This window comes from Armigeres subalbatus, chromosome 3, assembly GCF_024139115.2.
Source record: "Armigeres subalbatus isolate Guangzhou_Male chromosome 3, GZ_Asu_2, whole genome shotgun sequence".
NCBI classification, from domain to species: Eukaryota; Metazoa; Arthropoda; class Insecta; order Diptera; family Culicidae; genus Armigeres; species Armigeres subalbatus.
This window is the reverse complement of record NC_085141.1, coordinates 123,889,090-123,914,131: the sequence shown is the minus strand read 5'-3', so window position 1 is coordinate 123,914,131 and position 25,042 is coordinate 123,889,090. Positions and strand designations below refer to the sequence as shown.

The 25,042-nt window shown below is 43.2% G+C and overlaps 1 long non-coding RNA gene across 1 annotated transcript; it reads right to left on the bottom strand.

Moving 5' to 3' along the window:
* Positions 1-4,045: 4,045 nt before the first annotated feature.
* On the bottom strand, positions 4,046-6,064 carry LOC134224161 (uncharacterized). Its single transcript, XR_009982858.1, has 3 exons — positions 5,851-6,064; positions 4,327-4,729; positions 4,046-4,142 (listed from the first exon to the last, which is right to left on the bottom strand). It is a non-coding gene; the product is annotated as an uncharacterized LOC134224161 (long non-coding RNA).
* Between the last annotated feature and the right edge of the window lie 18,978 nt (positions 6,065-25,042).

The following is a 25,042-nucleotide window of genomic DNA, read 5'->3' as shown; positions in this document are numbered from 1 at the left end:
CACGCGAATAAGGTTTATATAGCCATGCGAGTATTTGGAATATGAGTCATTTTCGGGACTTGAGTCAAAACGGTTTATATTTTTCAACATCAGATTAGGTATATGCCACCGAACCAAAGCACAGCACCCGGTGCGTTACCGCACGTATGCACAAGCAGCCGATGTCTTGATGCAGTGAAATAGTTATTTATTGCATATCGCGTAGCCTCTTGTTCTTCGAACACTCTTCTCCCAAAAAACGAAGATATCTCAGTGGTAACGTGATAGGCTCTCAATCGGAGGGTTTATGTTCGATCCTCGTACTAGATATCTTTTTTTTTCAAAACTCATATTTTCTAGGAGTGTGGTATGATATTACGCATTGCAGGAAAAATTCTGAATACTAGAAAATTCAAAGCGCCTCCTAATAAAAATTTTTTGTATTTAATATCTTCCATGCTAATAATCTATGGAACCTAATGCTGTGTATTGTTTATATTTATATTCATGACATTTCTATACTTGAATCCATCTGATTATTTGGGGGTATTTGAAAGAATTCAGGTCTGAACTTTAGATGAAGAAGGAAACATAAATGAAACATAAATGCATAAATTGAGAATCAATATGTACTCAACAGTTTTCTTTAATGATTGTTAGCAGAAACAAAATAGCTTTGATTTACCTTGGTAGTAATCAAACTTGCCACCGAGTTTCAATAGAGAGTAAACATAAGGCCGATACAAATATTTAAAATCCATTTTGTCCCCCCCCCCTCGGATTTTTTTGCCAAAAAATAATAATTTTAGGGGGCAACAAAATAAAATTCGGATAATTTAGGGGATTTTCAAAACATTCTTTATCAAATCCGTGGAATTTTTTGATTTTTTTCATTTTAATATTTATTTTTTATTGTCCCCTCCCCCCTCCTTGACCTATCGGAGACCAGTAGGACAAAATGTTAATTAAATATTTGTAACGGCCTAAGTCAAATTATATTCGATTGCTTCACAATGCACAAAGAAAAGATGCCTTAGTGAATAGAAAAGACATAATTATTCAATAAAATCAGAAGCTTGCGAGTTTATGGGGCAGCAGACGCTATATCCAATGAATTAGGACCGGGGATTTCCCTCTGCGCGTTATTAACGCGGAGCTATCAAAATGTTTCTCTTTTTCCGTAATACTCATGAACCAATTTCCCCAAATCTCATTTGCTCGGATTAACATTCACCCAGCTGAGCTAAAAATAGAACATTGCCGCACGCAATGCGATGTGTGTTGGTGATGCTTCCTTCGGCAATATTCATCCGACGGCAAGAGACTGAAGCGAATGCGCATGCGTCCCGCGTCTTCCCGCACACCAGCTGCGCTCCCATATGCTGATTGAACGCCACAAAGAATGATGCATGCATATGCGTACAAATGGTACAAATAGAACAGAAGCACGGCTTGCCGCTGATGCTACGATTGTTAAGCCGACCGATTCACAGTGGCGGAAACCCAGACAAAACCTAAAACAAATAGTTCTTTCTTGAAGCTGATATTATTTTAATTTTGTACATTTAGTCAAGGATAATTCCTCAATTTGTTAATTGTAGTTGGTAAATTTATTTTTTGGTGACCTGGTTCAAGTTGATGCTGTAAAGTATCTCCTAAACATATATGCATGGAAAAATTAAATTTGGCTAAATTTTTTATCGGGAAAGATTCGGAAAGAACTAATATCATGCATTGAAATATATATTTTGTCTATTTAACAGTGGTTAGTTTGGCGAATTGCGCCTTGCTGCACCAAGCGGAAAATTTACTGTTTCAAGGTTAGAATTGAGACGCTACTGTGGCTGCAGATCTTAAGTCATGGGCTTCCGTAAGTCTTTGGATAGCATAGCATATGTCGGATAACTATTTAAATTTCAAAATGAATTTAGCGATACAAAATTACTGTTGCTAAATTTCAAGCGCAATCGTAGGTTTAGTCGAGCATTTGTATGGGGGACCACCACTGCGCGAGGCACATTGCCATTCCTCCTTTAGGGTGCATTCGTACGGGAGAGCGTTGAACGTGTTGAACAAAGCACGATGCTTTTTGAAATTGCTACATGAGGATTATTTACGGGCTGTTATATAGGGTATTTGTGCTTTTCTTAGCGCTTGATAGCAAAAAGACATGAGAAAAGTTGTCTAAAGTTGTTGTCTAAAAGTTGTCTAAAAATGTCTAAAGTTTAGCAGAGAAGAGGATTTTTAATTAATGAACGGATATCCTATCGAAAAAAGTTTACTGTTCGTAATTTCCATAGGGCACCCGTAACCTGAGGGGTTCTTATTGATATTTCACATTATTATACACATATGTTTATTTAAGTTTGGATGTAATTATGTTTATTATACCAATACAATTTTGCATTGATTTCCTCGCATCATAGTGAATCTACTTTTATCTCCAATAAATAAACAGCGTATCCAAGCGGTTTCAATAGTTTATCTATTAGAGCATCATTACTGGGTGCGAGTGTTTTGATCACCCTCGCTGCTCTGTCATTTTAGTTTAGTCAATCTTTTTCGCACCTGTCGCTATTTTCGGTTATCATTTTGGTGGCTGCGTTCCATACCGGTGATCGTTTAATAGTTCATCAAATAGCAGCGCTGTTATCGCGCTACCAAATTTGATCACCTGTCAGCTGCGCAACTATTTTAGCAGCGCGTTTAGTAGCGACCGGTAAAGTGTAAAGTAATGATACTGCGCAGCAAAACGGCTTATACTCACCACGGCATCTTGTTCTAAGTTAATGTATTGAAACTGTGTATTTTAATAACATTTTTTTTAATAATAAAATTAATATTTTCTTTTCTCATTCCATTAATACTTCCAGTATAGGAAACAATACCCTAGCAGGATGAGTTCTGTTGCTTATAGGGGCAATGAATATGTGCCCAATTCGATGATTTATATTTGTACGTATCTTCTCACATGTTATGTGTATCGATGGTACAGTGGTGTAGTAACCGCTTCCCGTTCCAGAGGTCACGAGTTCGAATCCAGAGCTAGGCATTTTGCTTTTTTTGCACGTTAAAACAGTTTGGCCATAACTCCGAAACGCAAAGTTCGATCGATCTAATTTTAAATAGGAACCAATGGGACTGCATTCCGCGTCGAATGCAACTTGTCTCACAGACAACGTGTCTCACATTTTTGTACACATACACACACACACACACAAATACATACACACATACAGACATCACCTCAATTCGTCGAACCCCAATCGATTGGTATATAACACTATGGGTCTCCGAGCCTTCTATAAAAAGTTTGGTTTTGGAGCAGTTCTATAGCCTTTCCGTATACTTAGTATACGAGAAAGGCAAAAACTTAAAAATCATAAAAAGCATGATATGCCTCGCCCGTATTTTTTTTCTGGGCCCAAAATTCTTCACGCCGATTCACGCCGCCGCCGCCGCCGCCGAACATTGCTTACGGCGTGACGCCGCCGACGCCGCCGCCGCCGGTGTAAAAATGGCCTTACGCCGCCGCCGTTCTCAAATACTTCGGCGCACAGGTCTAATACCACAGAAGTTTTATGATATGTAAATATAGATTTTTACAACTTTACAATTTTTACAATTTTACATACAACAATTTGAGTCGAAGAAAATACTTTCATGATTTATTATTTCTGGCTGCAAAATGAAAAAAAAGCTTTAGTGGCTAAACAATAAGTATTGGATAAGAAATTCGTTTATTTATCAAATGTTAAAGTTCAAAACTTTATATTCCTATGCAGATCAGATCCGCTTACTTAAAATATCCGTTTTGCATTTCTCCAATCTCAATTAGATGAACCGAATCGATTAGCTTATGATAATTGACTCTTTTCTTATAAAGTCAACGAAGTGCAAAACCCGTGTTCTCGATGCATTACATTCTCTCTGGTGATAACAGGCTCCCATTGAGTAGATATAATAATACTTGTACCATCTATGTATACAAGTAGATAATTACCACTTGATGCGTCCGTGTCTCAACGCAAAAGTGAAGTGTCCAAGAGCTCGATAGCACTTCACTTGATGGGCACCTAGAGGCGACACACTGAATGGCAACCCAAGACGATAATCTGGATAGCACAGTCCCGTCTCTCGCATCGCTTGTCACCGGAACGAAGCTGGAATGATAAATTTGTGTCCTTTGTCCTGCCAGTCGTACTCAGCAACAGAGGAAAAACTCTAAAACTAAGTAAGACACGTTGATCCTCACATCAATCACCGGACATCGCAAAAAAGGTACCATCTTCTCGAGCATTGCACACAACAATCATTAGAAGAGAAATTTTCGTTTTTTCAACTCACCATAGTTTACTCCGGAACACTGAAGCGACGAGAAGCAATAGTAACCACTTTTCCACCCCTCAGAACTGAAACAAAATAACAGCCGTAATACCCGGCCCAGCTAGTGGAGCACGAGCTCGGCGAGCGCAGCAAAAACAAACCACCACCGCACTACTGACTGTGTTGCTTCCTCTTTGTTTCTTATTCTTCTTTCTTCAGCTTGGGCGCATTCAATTTCGCAGACAAAAAGCACTTTTTCACCGGTCCCACACGGTGCCCGTCCAGCTGTGGGAAAGATCAACCACCCACCACTTCACGGCTATGCTGTGGGAGCGGATTCGCCGTGTGCGCGGGCCCACACCTGGGTATCAAACCGCACTTCCCGCGAGGAAATGTAGGTGAAGCTTATGAAAAATGTTAAACCCTGGAACGAACGGACGGGATATCAAGGGTATGCGATATTGATTTAGATTAAATAGGGTCGAATAGAAATTTGATGATTGCAATAACTATGTAAAAATGTAATCGGCTGGTCAATAATTGATTGCAACACCCAACCAGCGGATGTCAGATTTTATTACAGTTCTGTATAAGAACCTTGCAAAACGGGTATACAATTTTAGGTCCATACATATTTGCAAAATTCTAATACAATCATTGCCTATATGAGCCTTCAAATTCTGTACCAATTCCAGTTAACATTTTAATTAAAAGCTAACGCTTTTCGTATTGTAATATCGCAGAATCTGTACGTGTCAAGAATTTATAAAGAATTGTATGGATTGTTCTTGGTGTATTTGGCGTTGATTATAGCAAGATTTTAGAAGCTACTTTCATGCTATAATATAAACCAATATTTTCAGGGTTTTAGATTGGCTTTTTGGAGACGAGCCAGCCCAAGGCTGAAAGTCTCCTTAATAAAGACAATAAAAAAAATATTGGCTGTTTTTCATTGTGATCCGCTAAATCTTAATACTCATTTTTAGGATGAGAGCGATCTAGATCTAGAAGCGAATTAATATTAGGTTAATCGATGTGTGTACCCGAATTTGAATCAGAAAATTAGACATAACAAAATAATTTAATATGATTCAAAATTCTGATTCCGGGTAAACTGGTTAAAACGCGATTTCAGTACTAATCAAGGACTATTAATGAAAATGTTGTATTTCTAAGCATCATGGGGAGAAGAAATATTTGGGAAGTCCCCTCTGTTCCTGTTCAAACGTTCAATAATCGAACTCCTTACAGTTGACTAACTTGGCTTTTAGTATATGCTTCGGGTCTGACTAGAAACCTTATGATGTATAACAAATTAAGCCTGGTTATAATGCAGCCGAGATGAAGTACGAGAAAGGAACAGGACTGCTGTCCAAATGGTGTTCCTCAATATCTATGCCGTAAGTTGATTTCGCCACCAAACTGAATCCCATATCGCATACCCTCTGCCGAAGGCGCCACCGCCCGCGCAGTCATTGAGAACCCTCGTTGGGGTACACGACTCTATATGCACACATTTCATCGTTTTCATAAATGACCACAAACCATGCGACACCACCACCCACCCACTGGGTCCGACGAGCGCGTCGGGACGACGACCCCACTCCGGCAGTTGCCGTTATCCGAGATGCACTTGCAATTATCCGTTTTTTCTGTATCACTGCAAAAACTAAACTAAATCGAATCACTCTCACTCAACTTGAAAAAATATTAATCCAGCTTGAAGCGACCGAACAGCGTACGCGTCGACGGCTGTGCTAATGCGAAGCGACCGGTGGTTGAAATGAAACTAAATCCTCGCCGAGGAAGCAACAGTGTTTGCGAGTCTGGTTGTTGGCGGGTTGTTTCCCGCTCTCCATTTTCGCCATCCAACAACGGTGTCGTCGTCTTCGTCCTCGTTAAAATCAATCGAAAGCTGCAACAAGTTAGCATCGTGCTCCCTTGCCTTACGGAATATTCCGAGCGTAATCGCACCGGAGAGGGGAAAATTTACGCACGTTTCCGAGTTTTTCCGAGCACAGTGCAGTGCGGTCAGAATCGACGGTAGATTTTCTCTCAGAGCTTTCACTGTGTTAGAGTTTTTAGAATGTCTGCCTTCTGTTCTGTCTTCACCTTATTAGATTCGAAAAAAGTAGAAGTTTGAATATAAGACACGACCGCCAATTGGACGTAGGATTACGTAAAGTGTAAGAGATTCTATTTTGAAATTCTGAATATTTAATTTAGTCGGTTCATTAGAAATGCGTCCAGCCCATCGTATATTTCCATCTAAAGGGGTGTAACACAGGGCTACCATTTTTGGGAGATCAGGACTACTAATACTACTACCTTTTTCAGTAAGAAGCGGAGTGCAAAGAGATGGAACAGCTTTTCCGTTCTCAAGAAACTCGCAAGTTCTATCAGAAACTCAACGCATCCCGCAAAGGCTTCATGCCGCGAGCCAAGATGTGTAGGGATAAGAATGGGAGCATCTTGACGGACGAACTTGTGGTTATAGAAAGGTGGAAGCAGCACAGCAGATTTTATGGGTCGTAGGTCGAAAGGATTTTACGAAAGTCGTAGGGTCATTCTTTGAAAATTTCAGTCTGATCGGTTGTTGCATAAGCTGGTGCATTTGATTTGAAGTTAATATGGGGGTTTCAGCCGAAATACATGGGATAATACACCTCTGTTACTATTTCGTCCAGGAAATTGGATGTAAGAGCCAGATTGAGCCCAGATTTGCTGGAAATGAAATTACCAATGATCAATTCCACATAAAATTCTTTTAAGATATTAGTTATCAAAGTTAAGAAAAGGTAAAAACGCGGTCTTTCTCTTCAAAATCTTGCTTCACTTCATACCAATTTTTGAAAGGTTTTTTCTGACACGATACCGAGGTTAATATATAGCATTGTAAAGATAATTAAAAGAGTTTTCATATCGTACACACGAAAATCGTGATAGCATGGAGGAAAAAATTTAAAAAATCGAAATACAAAGAAAACACTGACAATTTAAGGCATTTTTAACTTAAAAAGTCAGCCACTTTTTTTCTCCGCATTTCCCCGCGGAGATATTCAGTTGGGGATCATATTTGGGGTTTTTTTTCAGATTCCCACGGAAAATCTTGCGCAAACTTGCGCCATTTTGAGAAAATGCTATTTAAAAAAAGCACGTTTGCTCTAAAATTTGTATTTTTTTCCGTGGTGTGCATCATAGCAACACTAATTTCAATATTCTACTATAATAAAGGCTCTTCCCTATTTGTTCTTGATATTTTGTGAATAAACATTCGATGTTGTTTGGAAATTTATATCATTTTTGATTAAAGAGCCAAAATATTAAGCCCTTTTCAAAAGTTAATCGCGAAATGACTGGAATTGTTACTTAACAACATTTCCCTGTTATGACAACATTAAAAACATCTTATAAGCTCGAAAAAAGAAAGAAAATATTTTTGTCCGCCAGTTGGTATGGGGAGGCCCCATTGTGCGCAGGCACCTTTGAAATCAGCCAAAAACTAATTTAAAGTTTATTTAATCATAGTAAAGTCAGACTTTAACTATTTTTGGAAAAGATGTTTAATTTTGATACACATAGTTAAGTTTGCCATTTTAGGGTGTTTTATGAGATGTTGCGAAATTTTTTTTTTGTTGACTGGAATCCTGAACAGACTTATATTCCGAATACTCAATACATGGAGATTAACTTGGATATTCCGTTATTATTGCATTAGTTAACGATTTTTCTCGGCAGGCGTACAAGGACATAAGAATTATCCAACAGAGATAACGTTGAAATTTTGCATTTTAGTGCATTTTAGGTGATGTTTGAGATTTGAATCAAAGTGTTCAGAATTTGAGACAATTTTTACTATACGTGTTCGGCACTTGAGACAAGGTTTGGCAGAATGGAATCATTCAGTATTGATAGTTACGATCAACAAAATATTATTACCAAGCGCTTATATGAAAGTTCTATCTGTGCACCACACGATGGAAACAATTGATCTTTTAAAATATTTTCATGTAGGTGGCATAAAGATGAAGTGATAAATGTGCACAAGTGTTCGTAATATGAATCCAAACGGTGAGGAAAGTGGGGAGACTGGATCCCGCCCTGTTTGTCCGCGAAGTAGTTTTGTTCTAGCGTATTTTTATAATAGATCGTCTACAGCACATTTGTTAATCTCCATGCTCTAAATATGAGCATTAAAATAAACGTTTTTTTACAAAATATTACCGACTGTGTCCTTTCAAGAGGCTCCGGGTTTATTTTAAGAAAAGCACGGATGCCTCCTTTCAAGAGACTTGGAAGCTTTCTTTCAAGAGACTTGGAAGCTTTCTTTCAAGAGGCTTGGAAGCTTCCTTTCAAAAAGCTTGAAAGCTTACCTTCAAAAAGCTTGTAGGCTTACTTTCAAGAGGCTCGGAAGCCTCCTTTCAAGAGGCTCGGAAGCCTCCTTTCAAGAGAGCTCAGAGCCTCTTTCAAGAGAGCTCAGAAGCCTCTTTTCAAGAGGCTCAGAAGCCTCCTTTCAAAAGGCTCAAAAGCCTCCTTTCAAGAGGCGCAGAAGCCTGCTTTCAAGAAGGCTCAGAAGCCTCCTTTCAAGAGGCTCAGAGCCTCCTTTCAAGAGAGCTCGGAAGCCTCCTTTCAAAGAGCTCAAGCCTCCTTTCAAGAGAGGCTCAAGCCTCCTTTCAAGAGGCTCAGAAGCCTCCTTTCAAGAGCTCAAGCCTCCTTTCAAGAGGCTCAGAAGCCTCCTTTCAAGAGAGCTCAGAAGCCTCCTTTCAAGAGGCTCAGAAGCCTCTTTTCAAGAGGCTCAGGCCTCCTTTCAAGAGACTCAGGAAGCCTCCTTTCAAGACTCAGGAAGCCTCCTTTCAAGAGACTCAGAGCCTCCTTCAAGAGGCTCCAGAGTCTCTTTCAAAGAGGCTCAGAAGCCTCCTTTCAAGAGGCTCAGAGCCTCCTTTCAAGAGGCCAGGAAGTCTCTTTTTCAAGAGGCTCAGGCCTCCTTTCAAGAGGCTCAGAGCCTCCTTTCAAGAGGCTCCAAGCCTCCTTTCCAAGAGGCTCAGAAGCCTCCTTTCAAGAGGCTCAGGAAGCCTCCTTTCAAGAGGCTCAGAGCCTCCTTTCAAGAGGCTCAAGCCTCCTTTCAAGAGAGCTCCAGGAAGCCTCCCTTTCAAGAGGCTCAGAAGCCTCCTTTCAAGAGGCTCAGGAAGCCTCCTTTCAAGAGGCTCAGAAGCCTCCTTTCAAGAGAGCTCAGGAAGCCTCCTTTCAAGAGGCTCAGAAGCCTCCTTTCAAGAGGCTCAGGCCTCCTTTCAAGAGGCTCAGGAAGCCTCCTTTCAAGAGAGCTCAGAAGCCTCCTTTCAAGAGGCTCAGAAGCCTCCTTTCAAGAGGCTCAGAAGCCTCCTTTCAAGAAGAGCTCAGGAAGCCTCCTTTCAAGAGGCTCAGAAGCCTCCTTTCAAGAGGCTCAGCCTCCTTTCAAGAGGCTCAAGCCTCCTTTCAAGAGGCTCAAGCCTCCTTTCAAGAGGCTCAGAAGCCTCCTTTCAAGAGGCTCAGGAAGCCTCCTTTCAAGAGAGCTCAGAAGCCTCCTTTCCAAGAGAGCTCAAGCCTCCTTTCAAGAGGCTCAGAGCCTTCTTCCAAGGAAGCTCAGAAGCCCCTCCTTCCAAGAGGCTCAGAAGCCTCCTTTCAAGAGGCTCAGAGCCTCCTTTCAAGAGGCTCAGAAGCCTCCTTTCAAGAGAGCTCAAGCCTCCTTTCCAAGAGGCTCAGAAGACTCCTTTCAAGAGGCTCAGAAGACTCCTTTCAAGAGGCTCCAGAGCCTCCTCTCAAGAGCTCAGAGCCCCCCTTTCAAGAGGCTCGAAGCCCCCCTTTCAAGAGGCTCCAGAGCCTCCTTTCAAGAGATTCAGGAAGCCTCCTTTCAAGAGGCTCAGGCCTCCTTTCAAGAGGCTCAGGAAGTCTCTTTTCAAGAGGCTCAGAGCCTTCTTTCAAGAGGCTCAGAAGCCTCCTTTCCAAGAGGCCAGGAAGCCTCCTTCCAAGAGGCTCGAAGCCTCCTTCCAAGAGGCTCAGGAAGCCTCCTTCCAAGAGGCTCAAGCCTCCTTCCAAGAGGCTCAGAAGCCTCCTTCCAAGAGGCTCGGAAGCCTCCTTCCAAGAGGCTCAGGCCTCCTTCCAAGAGGCTCAGAAGCCTCCTTCCAAGAGGCTCGGAAGCCTCCTTCCAAGAGGCTCAGGCCTCCTTCCAAGAGGCCTCAGAGCCTCCTCCAAGAGGCTCAAGCCTCCTTCAAGAGGCTCAGAAGCCTCCTTCCAAGAGGCTCAGAGCCTCCTTCCAGAGGCTCAGAGCCTCCTTTCAAGAGGCTCAGAAGCCTCCTTCAAGAGGCTCAGGCCTCCTTCCAAGAGCTCAGAAGCCTCCTTTCAAGAGGCTCAGGAAGCCTCCTTTCAAGAGGCCCAAGCCTGCTTCAAGAGGCCCAGCCTCTCCAAGAGGCTCGAAGCCTCCTCCAAGAGAGCTCAGGAAGCCTCCTTCCAAGAGGGCTCAGGCCTCCTTCCAAGAGGCTCGGAAGCCTCCTTCCAAGAGGCTCAGAAGCCTCCTTCCAAGAGGCTCAGAGCCTCCTTCCAAGAGGCTCAGGAAGCCTCCTTCCAAGAGGCTCGGAAGCCTCCTTCCAAGAGGCTCAGAGCCTCCTTCCAAAGAGGGCTCAGGCCTCCTTCCAAGAGGCTCAGAGCCTCCTTCCAAGAGGCTCAGAAGCCTCCTTCCCAAGAGGCTCAGAAGCCTCCTTCCCAAGAGGCTCAGGCCTCCTTCCAAGAAGGCTCAGGAAGCCTCCTTCCAAGAGGCTCAGAGCCTCCTTCCAAGAGGCTCAGGAAGCCTCCTTCCAAGAGGCTCAGGAAGCCTCCTTCCAAGAGGCTCAAGCCTCCTTCCAAGAGGCTCAGAGCCTCCTTCCAAGAGGCTCAGGAAGCCTCCTTCCAAGAGGCTCAGGAAGCCTCCCCTTCCAAGAGGCTCAGCCTCCTTCCAAGAGGCTCAGAAGCCTCCTTCCAAGAGGCTCAGAAGCCTCCTTCCAAGAGGCTCAGGAAGCCTCCTTCCAAGAGGCTCAGAAGCCTCCTTCCAAGAGGCTCAGGAAGCCTCCTTCAAGAGGCTCAGAAGCCTCCTTCCAAGAGGCTCAGAAGCCTCCTTCAAGAGGCTCAGAAGCCTCCTTCCAAGAGGCTCAAGCCTCCTTCAAGAGCTCAGAGCCTCCTTCCAAGAGGCTCGGAAGCCTCCTTCCAAGAGGCTCAGAAGCCTCCTTCCAAGAGGCTCAAGCCTCCTTCCAAGAGGCTCAGCCTCCTTCCAAGAGGCTCAGCCTCCTTCCAAGAGGCTCGGAAGCCTCCTTCAAGAGGCTCAGGAAGCCTCCTTCCAAGAGGCTCAAGCCTCCCTTCCAAGAGGCTCAAGCCTCCTTCCAAGAGGCTCGGAAGCCTCCTTCCAAGAGGCTCGGAAGCCTCCTTCCAAGAGGCTCGGAAGCCTCCTTCCAAGAGGCTCGGAAGCCTCCTTCCAAGATGATACCCTGCAGTATCACACACCGCCGCCAATTCTGATACACATAGTTGGGTAGAGAGAAAAGGGTGTGAAATGTTGCCAAAGCAGATTCGATAGATACGGGGAATTGACTGATATCCCATCATTATTAGTTGGTTATGGAACAACTTCTCGCAAGGTCAGCTGTTGTAGAATTGGCAATACGTCCAGGTACTTAATGGAATAGTGTGGCTTCAAGTTCCACTGGCAGTTGAATCGTTTTTCGCAATATCGCATAAAAACACCCTAAAATGGCAAATTAACTATGTGTATCAAAATTAAACATCTTTTCCAAAAAAAGTAGAATTTTATGTAGAACTGTTCATTGGCATGTTAACTTCATTTCCTGCACATCTGGGCTCAATCGGGCGATTCCACTCAATTTCCTGGACGAAATAGTAACATATATTTCGGCTAAAAGCCCCATAAAAACTTCAAATCAAATGCGCCAGCTTTTGCAACAACCGATCAGGCTAAAATTTTCAGAACATCATTTTTATACCTTAATGCACGATCCTGGGGGGTGCCCAATGAATTCAACATTTTTTTTCTCCCTGTAGTAGGCTGGGCCAGTCTACTGCTTAATCCAAGTCCAGTAGGGTGTCCCAAAAAAATCGATGTTCGAAAAGTCATGGTGCTCAACCCTGAAATGAAAGATATACCTGTCTGGTTAATTTTTGTAGAACAAACCGAATTTCTAAAAAATCGTTTAGAGGTCGCGCCAGATCGATTTTTAAAAAATGAGCTTTTTTTAGGTAAAAAATCAAATATTGGGTCCTTCCACAATTTTTTTTCAGGGTCACCCATTCGTTTTATATTTTTTTATTTTTCTGTGGATCTTTGCCCATATTCTCCATGAATTAGTTTTTGGTATTGTGCGTTTTTCCAGTCTGCAGAACTTTTTAAATATCGAAAAATACACATTGTTTTGACGAACTTTCGCAGTTACTTCATCCGAACACAAAAAATATTTTTTTCTCGTTCGGAAAAACTTAGATACTACAAAGAGCTATTTATAACAAGTATTTTCATAAAAAAATATCCAAGAAATGTTGTTCTGGGGCTGAGATATTGCAGTTTTAGTAAATAGTCAAAAAGTGTACAAATTCGATACTTTTTCTTTACATGTTATAATTTCATCAAGATTGCACCAATATTTTTATTTAAATTAAAAAAAAAAATCAAAAGCAAATAAATGGGAATATTTTCTAGGTAACATAGCTTTTCTTTCCGATGGAGTTGGTTACCTGAATTACAGGATTGTGTCGGAGTATATGGATGGAGCCAGTTATAAAATGATATCACACCCAACAGTTGATATGTAGCAATATACAAGTAATCAGGTTTACTATGATCTCTTTACCGACCGAACACGGTTTTCCGGATAAATTGACACGGTTGATCAAAGCGACGATGGACCGGGTGATGTGCGTAGTCGAGTTTCAGGGGCATTCTCGAGTCCCTTCGAAACCCGCAGAGGGTTGCGGCAAGGTGATGGTCTTTCGTGTTTGCTATTCAACATCGCTTTGGAAGGGGTAATACGAAGGGCAGGGATTAACACGAGTGGTACAATTTTCAATAAGTCCGTCCAGCTATTTGGTTTCGCCGACGACATAGATAGTATGGCACGTAACTTTGAGAAGATGGAGGAAGCCTACATCAGACTGAAGAGGGAAGCTAAGCGGATCGGACTAGTCATCAACACGTCGAAGACGAAGTACATGATAGGAAGAGGTTCAATAGAAGACAATGTAAGCCACCCACCGCGAGTTTGCATCGGTGGTGACGAAATCGAGGTGGTAGAAGAATTTGTGTACTTGGGCTCACTGGTGACTGCCGAAAATGACACCAGCAGAGAAATTCGGAGACGCATAGTGGCTGGAAATCGTACGTACTTTGGACTCCGCAAGACGCTCCGATCGAATAGAGTTCGCCGCCGTACCAAACTGACAATCTACAAAACGCTAATTAGACCGGTAGTCCTCTACGGACACGAGACCTGGACGATGCTCGTGGAGGACCAACGCGCACTTGGAGTTTTCGAAAGGAAAGTGCTGCGTACCATCTATGGTGGGGTGCAGATGGCGGACGGTACGTGGAGGAGGCGAATGAACCACGAATTGCATCAGCTGTTGGGAGAACCATCCATCGTTCACACCGCGAAAATCGGACGACTGCGATGGGCCGGGCACGTAGCCAGAATGTCGGACAGTAATCCGGTGAAAATGGTTCTCGACAACGATCCGACGGGCACAAGAAGGCGAGGTGCGCAGCGGGCAAGGTGGATCGATCTGGTGGAAGATGACTTGCGGACCCTCCGTAGACTGCGTGGTTGGCGACGTGTAGCCATGGACCGAGCCGAATGGAGAAGACTCTTATATACCGCACAGGCCACTTCGGCCTTAGTCTGATTAAATAATAATAATAATGATCTCTTTATTAGTTTTGATTCAATCATAGGATGCTTTTCACGGCATACAAAAAACAAGGCAGGCTCAGCACGTATGTAAACATTTAGTTTGAACGTAAACATGTGTCGTCACTACTATCCCTAGCAGCACAATCCAGACCGATTTGGTTGCAGCTACTCAAATGTGACTAAACTTGGTTGCATATGGGTCACAGACATTATATTGCGACATGTGTGCTGCTGGGGATCTTCGCACAAGCTGAACTGAGACGATGCTCTACGGTCTCAGCATGCTTACATTTGTACTCTAACATGTGGCGTTAAAATATGCGTCACTCTTGATGTGTCATTTTTCCGTTTTAACTTTACGTTTATTCCGTTTTTTCCAATATCTCAACTGAACTCATGGAAAAGCAGTCGAACTGATACGACGAAACAAATTGTTTGACTGTCATATGACATATCAAAAGCATCACGGTATACCGACAACAAGGTAGGCTCGTAAGAAAAGTGACACGTCAAGAGTGACGCATATTTTAACGCCACATGTTAGAGTACAAAAGTAAGCATGCTGAGACCGTAGAGCATCGTCTCAGTTCAGCTTGTGCGAAGATCCCCAGCAGCACACATGTCGCAATATAATGTCTGACCCATATGCAACCAAGTTTAGTCACATTTGAGTAGCTGCAACCAAATCGGTCTGGATTGTGCTGCTAGGGGATAGTAGTGACGACACATGTTTACGTTTAAACTGAATGTTTACATACGTGCTGAGCCTGCCTTTGTTTTTTGTATGCCGTGAAGAGCATACTATGATTAAATCATAACTAATAAAGAGATCATAGTAAACCTGATTACTTGTATATTGCTACATATCAACTGTTGGGTGTGATATCATTTTATAACTGGCTCCATCCATATACTCCGACACAATCCTGTAATTCAGGTAACCAACTCCATCGGAAAGAAAAGCTATGTTACCTAGAAAATATTCCCATTTATTTGCTTTTGATTTTTTTTAATTTAAATAAAAATATTGGTGCAATCTTGATGAAATTATAACATGTAAAGAAAAAGTATCGAATTTGTACACTTTTTGACTATTTACTAAAACTGCAATATCTCAGCCCCAGAACAACATTTCTTGGATATTTTTTTTATGAAAATACTCGTTATAAATAGCTATTTGTAGTATCTAAGTTTTTCCGAACGAGAAAAAAATATTTTTTGTGTTCGGATGAAGTAACTGCGAAAGTTCGTCAAAAAAATGTGTATTTTTGATATTTAAAAAGTTCTGCAGACTGGAAAATGCACAATACCAAAAACTAATTCATGGAGAATATGGGCAAAGATCCACAGAAAATAAAAAAATATAAAACGAATGGGTGACCCTGAAAAAATTGTGAAAGGACCCAATATTTGATTTTTACCTAAAAATAGCTCATTTTTCAAAAAATCGATTTGGCGCGACCTCTAAACGATTTTTAGAAATTCTGGTTTGTTCTACAAAATTATCCAGACAGGTATATCTTTCATTTCAGGGTTGAGCACCATGACTTTTCGAACATCGATTTTTGGGACACCCTAATGTCCAGGCGCGGCAAATGCTGGGTAAAGCGTACCATTGGTACTTCGCGTACCTGAAGGAATAAAATAGACCCCATCTCGCGGTCCTTAGCCTCTTACCCAGCAACTCCTATCCCTACCTCCGCGGTGCTGGCCGGGATACGAGCAACCTTAGGGAAGATCAGGTAACCAACCCCAGTGGGAACTATGGTCGTATGCTGACAGGGAAGGGGATTTGCTCCTCTCCGGAGGTGCAAATCTTATTGAGCGTCTGTTCTCCATATCAGGATCGGCTCACAACAGCGTCTGTTCTCCATGTTAGGGCGGCTGATCATCGTCCGAGTGCCAGCGAGGGACTCTAAGTGAAACTATGCACCATGGTCCACCGGAAATAAGGAGGAAATGGTCCTCCGGAAATTTAGGGGTTTGGTGTCAGGCCCCTGCAAGCCAGCCTTTAAAAATCATAAGCAACGAACAATCAACAAGATAGTACGGACCGGAACCATCGGCGAAGACCACTGCGACGAAAAGGGACTAGCGATTGGAAACTCGGTTCGTGGAACTGCAAATCTCTCAACTTCATCAGGGAGCACACGCATACTCGCCGATGTGCTCAAGGACCGTGGATTCGGCATCGTAGCGCTGCAAGAGGTTTGTTGGAAGGGATCAATGGTGCGAACGTTTAGAAGTAATCATACCATCTACCAGAGCTGCCGCAATACACACGAGCTGGGAACAGCTTTCATAGTGATGGGCGATATGCAAAGGCGCGTGGTCGGGTGGTGGCCGATCAATGAAAGAATGTGCAGGTTGAGGATCAAGGCCGGTTCTTCAACTTAAGCATAATCAACGTCCATAGCCCACACTCCGGAAGCACTGATGATGATAAGGACGCATTCTACGCGCAGCTGGAACGTGAGTACGACAGCTGCCCAAGCCACGACTTCAAAATCATCATAGGAGATTTGAACGCTCAGGTTGGCCAAGAGGAGGAGTTTAGACCGACTATTGGAAAGTTCAGCGCTCACCGGCTGACGAACGAAAACGGCCTACGACTAATTGATTTCGCCGCCTCCAAGAATATGGCCATTCGCAGCACCTACTTCCAACACAGCCTCCCGTATCGGTACACCTGGAGATCACCACTGCAGACAGAATCACAAATCGACCACGTTCTGATTGATGGACGGCACTTCTCCGACATTATCGACGTCAGGACATATCGTGGCGCTAACATCGACTCGGACCACTATCTGGTGATGGTTAAACTGCGCCCAAAACTATCCGTCATCAACAATGTTCGGTACCGACGACCGCCGCGGTACGACCTAGAGCGACTGAAGCAACCTGATGTCGCCACTGCATACGCGCAGCATCTCGAGGCAGCGTTGCCGGAAGAGGGTGAGCTCGATGGGGCCCTTCTTGAGGACCGCTGGAGTACAGTTAAAGCAGCCATTAACGACGCAGCGGAGAACAACGTCGGGTATATGGGTCGAAGTCGACGGAACGATTGGTTCGACGAAGAGTGCAGACAGATTCTGGAGGAGAAGGATGCAGCGCGGGCGGTCGCGCTGCAGCAAGGTACCCGGCAGAACGTGGAACGTTATAGACGGAAGCGGAGACAGCAGACCCGCCTTTTCAGGAGAAGAAACGCCGCCTGGAAGAAGCGGAGTGCGAGGAGATGGAACAGCTGTGCCGTTCTCAAGATACACGCAAGTTCTATCAGAAGCTCAACGCATCCCGCAAAGGCTTCGTGCCGCGAGCCGAAATGTGCCGGGATAAGGATGGGAGCATCTTGACGAACGAACGTGTGGTGATCGAAAGGTGGAAGCAGCACTACGAGGAACATCTGAATGGCGCTGAGAGTACAGGCAGTGAAAGTCAAGGCAGCGGAGGAGATGACTACGTCAGTTCAGCGGACGATGGAAGCCAACCAGCCCCCACCTTGAGGGAAGTTAAGGATGCCATTCAACAGCTAAAGACCAATAAAGCAGCTGGTAAGGATGGTATCGGAGCTGAGCTCATCAAGATGGGCCCGGAAAAGCTGGCCACTTGCCTGCACAAACTGATAGTCAGAATCTGGGAAACCGAACAGCTACCGGAGGAGTGGAAGGAAGGGTTATATGCCCCATCTACAAGAAAGGCGACAAACTGGAGTGTGAGAACTTTCGAGCGATCACCATCCTTAATGCCGCCTACAAAGTGATATCCCAGATCATCTTCCGTCGTCTGTCACCATTAGTGAACGAGTTCGTGGGAAGTTATCAAGCCGGCTTCGTTGACGGCCGCTCGACAACGGACCAGATCTTTACTGTACGGCAAATCCTTCAAAATGCCGTGAATACCAGGTCCCAACGCACCATCTGTTCGTTGATTTCAAGGCGTCATACGACAGTATAGACCGCGTAGAGCTATGGAAAATTTTGGACGAGAACAGCTTCCTGGGAAGCTTACCAGACTGATCAAAGCAACGGTGGATGGTGTGCAAAACTGTGTGGAGATTTCGGGCGAACACTCCAGTTCGTTCGAATCGCGCCGGGGACTAAGACAAGGTGATGGACTTTCGTGACTGTTGTTCAACATTGCGCTAGAAGGTGTCATGCGGAGAGCCGGGGGTAACAGCCGGGTGCGATTTTCCACAGATCCAGCCAATTTATTTGCTTCGCGGATGACATAGACATTGTCGGCCGAACATTTACAAAGGTGGCAGAACTGTACACCCGCCTGAAACGTGAAGCAACAAAAGTTGGACTGGTGGTGAATGCGTCAAAGACAAAGTACATGCTTGTGGGCGGAACCGAGCGCGACAGGGCCCGCCTGGGAAGCAGTGTTACGATAGACGGGGATACCTTCGAGGTGGTCGAGGAATTCGTCTACCTCGGATCCTTGCTAACGGCTGACAACAACGTTAGTCGTGAAATACGAAGAGCGCATCATCTGTGGAAGTCGGGCCTACTACGGGCTCCAGAAGAAACTGCGGTCGAAAAGATTCGCCACCGCACCAAATGTGTCATGTACAAGACGTTAATAAGACCGGTAGTCCTCTACGGACATGAAACATGGACAATGCTCGAGGAGGACTTGCAAGCACTCGGAGTATTCGAGAGACGGGTGCTTAGGACCATCTTTGGCGGTGTGCAAGAAGACGGTGTGTGGCGGCGAAGAATGAACCATGAGCTCGCCCAACTCTACGGCGAACCCAGTATCCAGAAAGTAGCTAAAGCCGGAAGGGTACGATGGGCAGGACATGTTGCAAGAATGCCGGACAGCAACCCTGCAAAGATGGTGTTCGCTTCCGATCCGGCAGGTACGAGACGGCGTGGAGCGCAGCGAGCGAGATGGGCAGACCAGGTGCAGAACGACTTGGCGAGTGTGGGGCGTATCCGAGGATGGAGAGATGCGGCCTCGAACCGTGCATTGTGGCGTCAAATTGTTGATTCAGTGTTATCTGTTTAGATGTTAACTAAATAAATAATAATAATAATGTCCAGGCGAGTTGTTGGTTCTTGCTGGAAATTCCGGAGGAGTAATTGGAACAATTTCCGAGATAATGGAATTAACGATGGTGTCCAAAGGAATTCCTGAAATAATTTTCGAAAGAGTTCTGACAGTATTCTGGAAATGTTTTGGAAAAATCCAGGAGGTACTTTCTGAAGAATTATTTAGGATATTTACGGAAAAAATGTCAGACGTTAATTCCCAACATCCGAAGACTTTTGGTCAGTGGTAAAACCCGGTTTTGACAAAAGGTCACAATTATACTTTGTTCGCACTAGGGACTTGTATCATGTTTTTCGGCTATCTTGATGAGCTTTATTTTGACGATAATTTGAATAACATGTTATTCAGGTCGTAGTGCGAACATAGTAAACTCAACAATCTTTTTACTGCAGTTTTCAAACGTCACTTCGTTTTACGGCCGTTTTACGGTTTTACGGCACGTGGCGTAAAAAGAATTTGAAACATTATTGACATCCAAAAACAAACCAGTAAGAAGACACTCTTATGGCGAATTCGTTTTTAAACCTGGGTCAGTGCCAACCCGAACCCTGAATAAAAAAACGTTTTCAGTTCCATCTGTCATTGGCATTGCGTGGCATCGTGTTTGTTTTGATTCGAAACATATGATCGACACCATTCCGGACTTTACCAGTGCACTGGCAATTTGTGGGCCACAACGAATCAGATCATGATAAAAATGATCAAAAACGCGCTCTGATCTTCGCGAATTACGAAATTTACTTTTGGATGGATATATCTACCCCAGATTCTCTATTCCTTTTCGCTAGTTCAGGAATTGCTCCGCAAGTTCTTGCAGGCATTTATTCGGAATTTCTTGCCGGAATTCCTTTGGATGTTTCTTCAGGTATTCCTTCGGAAATTTCTTCAGGAATCTATTCAGAAGTTCCTCTTCTTCCTGAAGTTACGTTCGAAGCTAGGGAGTTCGTTAGGAAAGTTCCTCCAGAATTTCCTCCAGGTATTCCTCCGGTGGTTCCTCCAGGAATTCCTCCGGAAGTTCCTCCAAGAATTCGTCCGAAAGTTCCTCCAGAAATTCCTCCGGAAGTTCCTCCAGGAATTCCTCCGGAAGTTCCTCCAGGAATTCCTCCGGAAGTTCCTCCAGAAATTCCTCCGGAAGTTCCTCCAGGAAATCTTCCGGAAGTTCCTCCAGAGATTCCTCCAGGAATTCCTCTAGAACTTCCTTCAGGAATTTCTCAGGAAGTTCCTCCAGGAATTCCTCCGGAAGTTCATCCAGGAATCCCACCAGCTGTTCCTCCAGGTATTCCTCCGGAAGTTCCTCCAGAAACTCCTACGGAAGTTCCTCCAGAAATTCCTCCGGAAGCTCCTCCAGAAATCCATCCGGAAGTTCCACCATAAATTCCTCCGGTAGTTCCTCCAGGAATTCCTCCGGAAGTTCTCCCAGGAATTCCTCCGGAAGGTCCTCCAGGAATTGCTCTAGCTATTCCTCCAAGAATTCCTCCGGAAGTTCCTCCAGAAATTCATTCCGAAAGTTCCTCTAGAAGTTCCTCCGAAAGTTCCTCCAGGAATACCTCCAGAGGTCCCTCCAAAAATTCCTTCGGAAGTCCCTCCCAAAATTTCTTAGGCAGTCCCTCCAGAAATACCTCCGGAGAAAATCGTGGAGGAGCTTCCGGAGCAATTCCTGGAAGAGCTTCCGGAAGAACATCCGGAAAAATTATTGGAGGAACATCCGAAGGAATTCCTGATGGAATTTGGGGAAAAAAATCCGGAGAAATTTCTGAAAGAACTTCCGAAGAAATTTCTGGAAGGACTTTCGGAGGTACTTCTTAAGGATGTTCCGGAGGAACTCCTGGAGGAACTTTTGAAGGAATTCCTGGAGGAACTTTTGGAGGAATTCCTGGAAGAACTCCCGGAGGAATTCCCGAAGGAACATCCGAATAAATTTCTGGAGGGACTTCCGGAAGAACTTCTGGAGAAAGTTCCGGAGGAATTCCTGGAGGAACTTCTGAAGGCATTCCTGCAGGAATTCCAGGGGGAAAATTCTGAAGGAACTTTCGGATGTATTTCTGGAGGAATAGCTGGTGGAATTCCTGGATTAACATCCGGAGAATTCCTGGATGAACTTCGGGGGAAATTCCTGGAGGAACTTCCGTAAGAAATTCTGGAGAAACTTCCGAATGAAATTCTGGAGGACTTCCAGAGGAATTCCTGGAGAAACTTCCAGAGAAATTCTTGGAAGAAATTTCGTAGGAACTCTTGGAGGAATTTCCAGATGAACTTTTGGCAAAATAAAATGAAGGAATGCCTGAAATATTGCTCTAGTGCATCCTGGGAAGAATCCGCAATGGAATGCATACAAGACTTCAAGGAGGAATACCTGAACGAATTATAAGAATTCTTTGAAGAATTTCCGTATGATTTTTTGAAGAACTACTTAAATAAATAATTAATGGGGGAATTTTAGAACAAATTGCAATATAATATTTCCGTTTAAAACAAATTATCCTGGGATTACTGAAAAAAGTCCTAAGAGAATTTAAATATAATGCAAATGTTGACAAATATCATACGGTATAAAAAATTTCCGTAAAACGGCTTTCGACGCGCATTCTTTATTACATGCACAAACAGTTTCGTTTTTACTCTGGTTTGTATTTCCCTTCGGCTTGTTTATTTCACCCATATGGTTTTGACAGTTGAAGTGCAGTTGTATTGGTGAACCTGGTGCGAAACCGTGAAACAACACAGTGCGAACCCGACAGCTTTGGGGTTGGAACTAGTGCGAACCTAGTTCGAGCGAATAAAAAAACACTTTGACAGCACTTAGGTTGGAACTGGTTCCAACCTAGGTTGGAACTTTTTAAAAACGAATTCGACATTTAGAAACCCAAAGTACACTCAGAAATATATTTATACTAAATAGTTTAAAAGTCATTCTAAACGACTATTCGCCTGGTTGACCCCAAGCTCGTATTCAAACCTACAATACTGTCATAGTATAAATTTAAGAAAAACGTTCTTTAGTATAAATACGCTTTATTAATGTTTAGTTTACTTTCGATTTGTCTATAGTTTCTAGGTTATGTTCGTTTTTCTTTATTTTTTCTTATTGGAAAAGTTAAAATGCAAGGATAGTTTGTACACAGAGAAAGTAATTATTATTTTATTAAAATCATGCAATAAAATACACAAATGTTCGCACAAATGAGACTTGTAAATGAGAGAATTGCTCGGGAAGCCCACCGGAGCTAAGAAGTCGGAACCTATTCGATTAACTGGGGGTGGATGGGTACCGCTGGTCTTGATCCTGTGCTGAGCTGTCCTCCAACAGAACTTCGAGTAGCAGCGATTGATGACTATTGTAGACCTCGGCCAAAGCATCCGGCTCGTAATCAATTGTCGCTCGTTATCTTTGTCATCGATCATGCGCTTCTCTAGGGTATAATAATCGAATCCAGTTGTACGATCCTTTTCGGATAATCGACCGAAACCGCTAATAAATTCCGGAAGGAGAAATTGCACTGTTGCATGGATATTAAAATATGTGCCATTCGCGATAGCGGCCGTGTCCATAAACAGAAGTGCCTGTTTGCCCAGAAAAACTATCATGGATCGAGCTTTGGATGCGGTGTGGGTCCGTTTATCTAGGAGAAAGAGCTCGGTGATCAGCTACCTGGTGCTAGCCGGGAGGATATAGATTTTGATTTTGCGCCTGAATCTGAAAATATTTTTCAATTTAGTTTGTTTGTAGTGCATTTGGATCAAACTATCGATGATAGTCTAGGAGTGAACTTTGAATAATACTACTTACAATTCCACCGGCACCGCTGTCTCGAAGCCTTCCAAGCGTACTCAAATTTTGCCGCTGCGCAATTTCTCCCCCTGTTGGGACGATGTCGGAGATTGCAGCTCCTGGAGCTGGAGTGGCTGGCAGTGCCATTATCTTCTAGTTAAGATGCTTTTCTCCCAATGGTAATGGCCGCAAACCTACACCTTTCTCACAAAAATCTGTAATTTCTTCGCAACAACGCTACGACCATTGACGAATACAATGCTACGACTCAACTGGGTGAATCAAGTAAATGGAAGAGAATATGAAATTTCGCAGAAGACAAAATTTTTTCTAAAATACTGCTGCGTTAATCTGACTTAGTATAAAAAATAATGTGCGAAAGTATACTTTTTAAACTATGCAATGTATAAACGTCAAATATGACTAAAAAGTTTAATTTCAAATCCATTACGGATTTATTTCATTTCTGAGTGTAGATGCTTTGTATACCGTCAGGTCGCCATTCACCGTGGGTGCACCATTCACCGTGGGGTTCAAAGTAATTTTCATTATGTTTACAAAATATTGAAAAATACTTTATTTCCTCATCAGCACCATTAAAGAAGTTCGAAAGAATCTTCTCCGAGTAATTACTGTGAAATATAATTGTTCCATCAGCTGTTTTGACGTTAGAGTTTGTTAACATCCTGCGGCTGTCTGGTTCCACCTTTGTTTTCAGCCATCAAGTATAATCTAAGCTCGCTCAATATCAGTGGAAAAAGTGAATGCTTTATTGTTCTTTAACTCTTAATGTCCCTGCAATTTAAGTGTCAGGTTTGTATTTTGATTTTAAATTGCGTTGCGTTGCGTTGCGTTGCGTTGTAACGGAGTATTTCGTAGATTGCATACTGATAGTTGTCATGTATATTCTTTACCTTTCTTACCCCAATTGCTTATGGATTTCCATTTGGGATTCAATGGAAATCCAATTGGGGGTCCAAAATGATAAAACATGAAAGCTATCATTGCCGGCCACGCCCATCTTCTCCGTTACTAGGAAAGGGAAGGAAATGATGATATGACATCTACTTAACGAGAGGCCAGCGACTCACCGCCCCGCATAGATGTCAAGGAATTGGATGGTGGGTAGGGTATGTGGTTTAGGAGTATCATTATAAGCAAATGATAGAAAATTTGTGGAAATACGTTGGGAGTGAGTCACTCCATTATCCTTGCCGATGATTTTCCTCGGATGGGGCGAAGGTATTAGCCTTGCCCTGGCTAATAGCCTAGGTTTAAGCGCCTTTGCTCGCTCTCTGAAACGAAAAAAGAGCAAAAGAAATTAAATTCCCTTCCCCTGATATGATAATAATTTTGATCAACAAATGAATTCTAAGTGGATGAATAAATGATCAAACGGCTGCAAACAAGCCTCTATTGTTGTAGCAGAAGCAAACCCGCCTCAATACGACATAGTTTTAAAACATTCACTATAGCCTCAGAAACTTGACTTTGTTTTCAAAGAAACGGTTTTTTTCGAAACTGTATCATCAGCATAGGTGCTCCAAAAATTGAAGCTTTTACGAATTAATTACGGATTATGCCCTCTTGAATCCAATCATGCTTGTAACAGTTTGCAAAACAGGTCTCACAAGAACATATCTTGAGCTATCTATGGTCTCTATTATAAACCAAAAATCATAAGAAAAAATACTGAAAAAACAAAAAAATATAAAAAATAAAAATATAAAAAAGAACATATTAAAAAAACACAAACACGCTCGAAAAACCAATAGAAAAGAGAGTGAACAATATAAATTAAAAATATAGTGATACTTAAGTGCATTGTGTGTGTGATTGTTTGTAGATGCTGCCGCGTTTTCGTATCCAGCCGGTGAACCTGACAAGGGGGAGTTGCAACTGCGGTATCACTTTACCGAGTCCTCCGTTGAAGGTGCTCTCTGCTTTTGTTACCTGCTCCATTGCGTCCGGTGAAAATACTAGAGCTGGT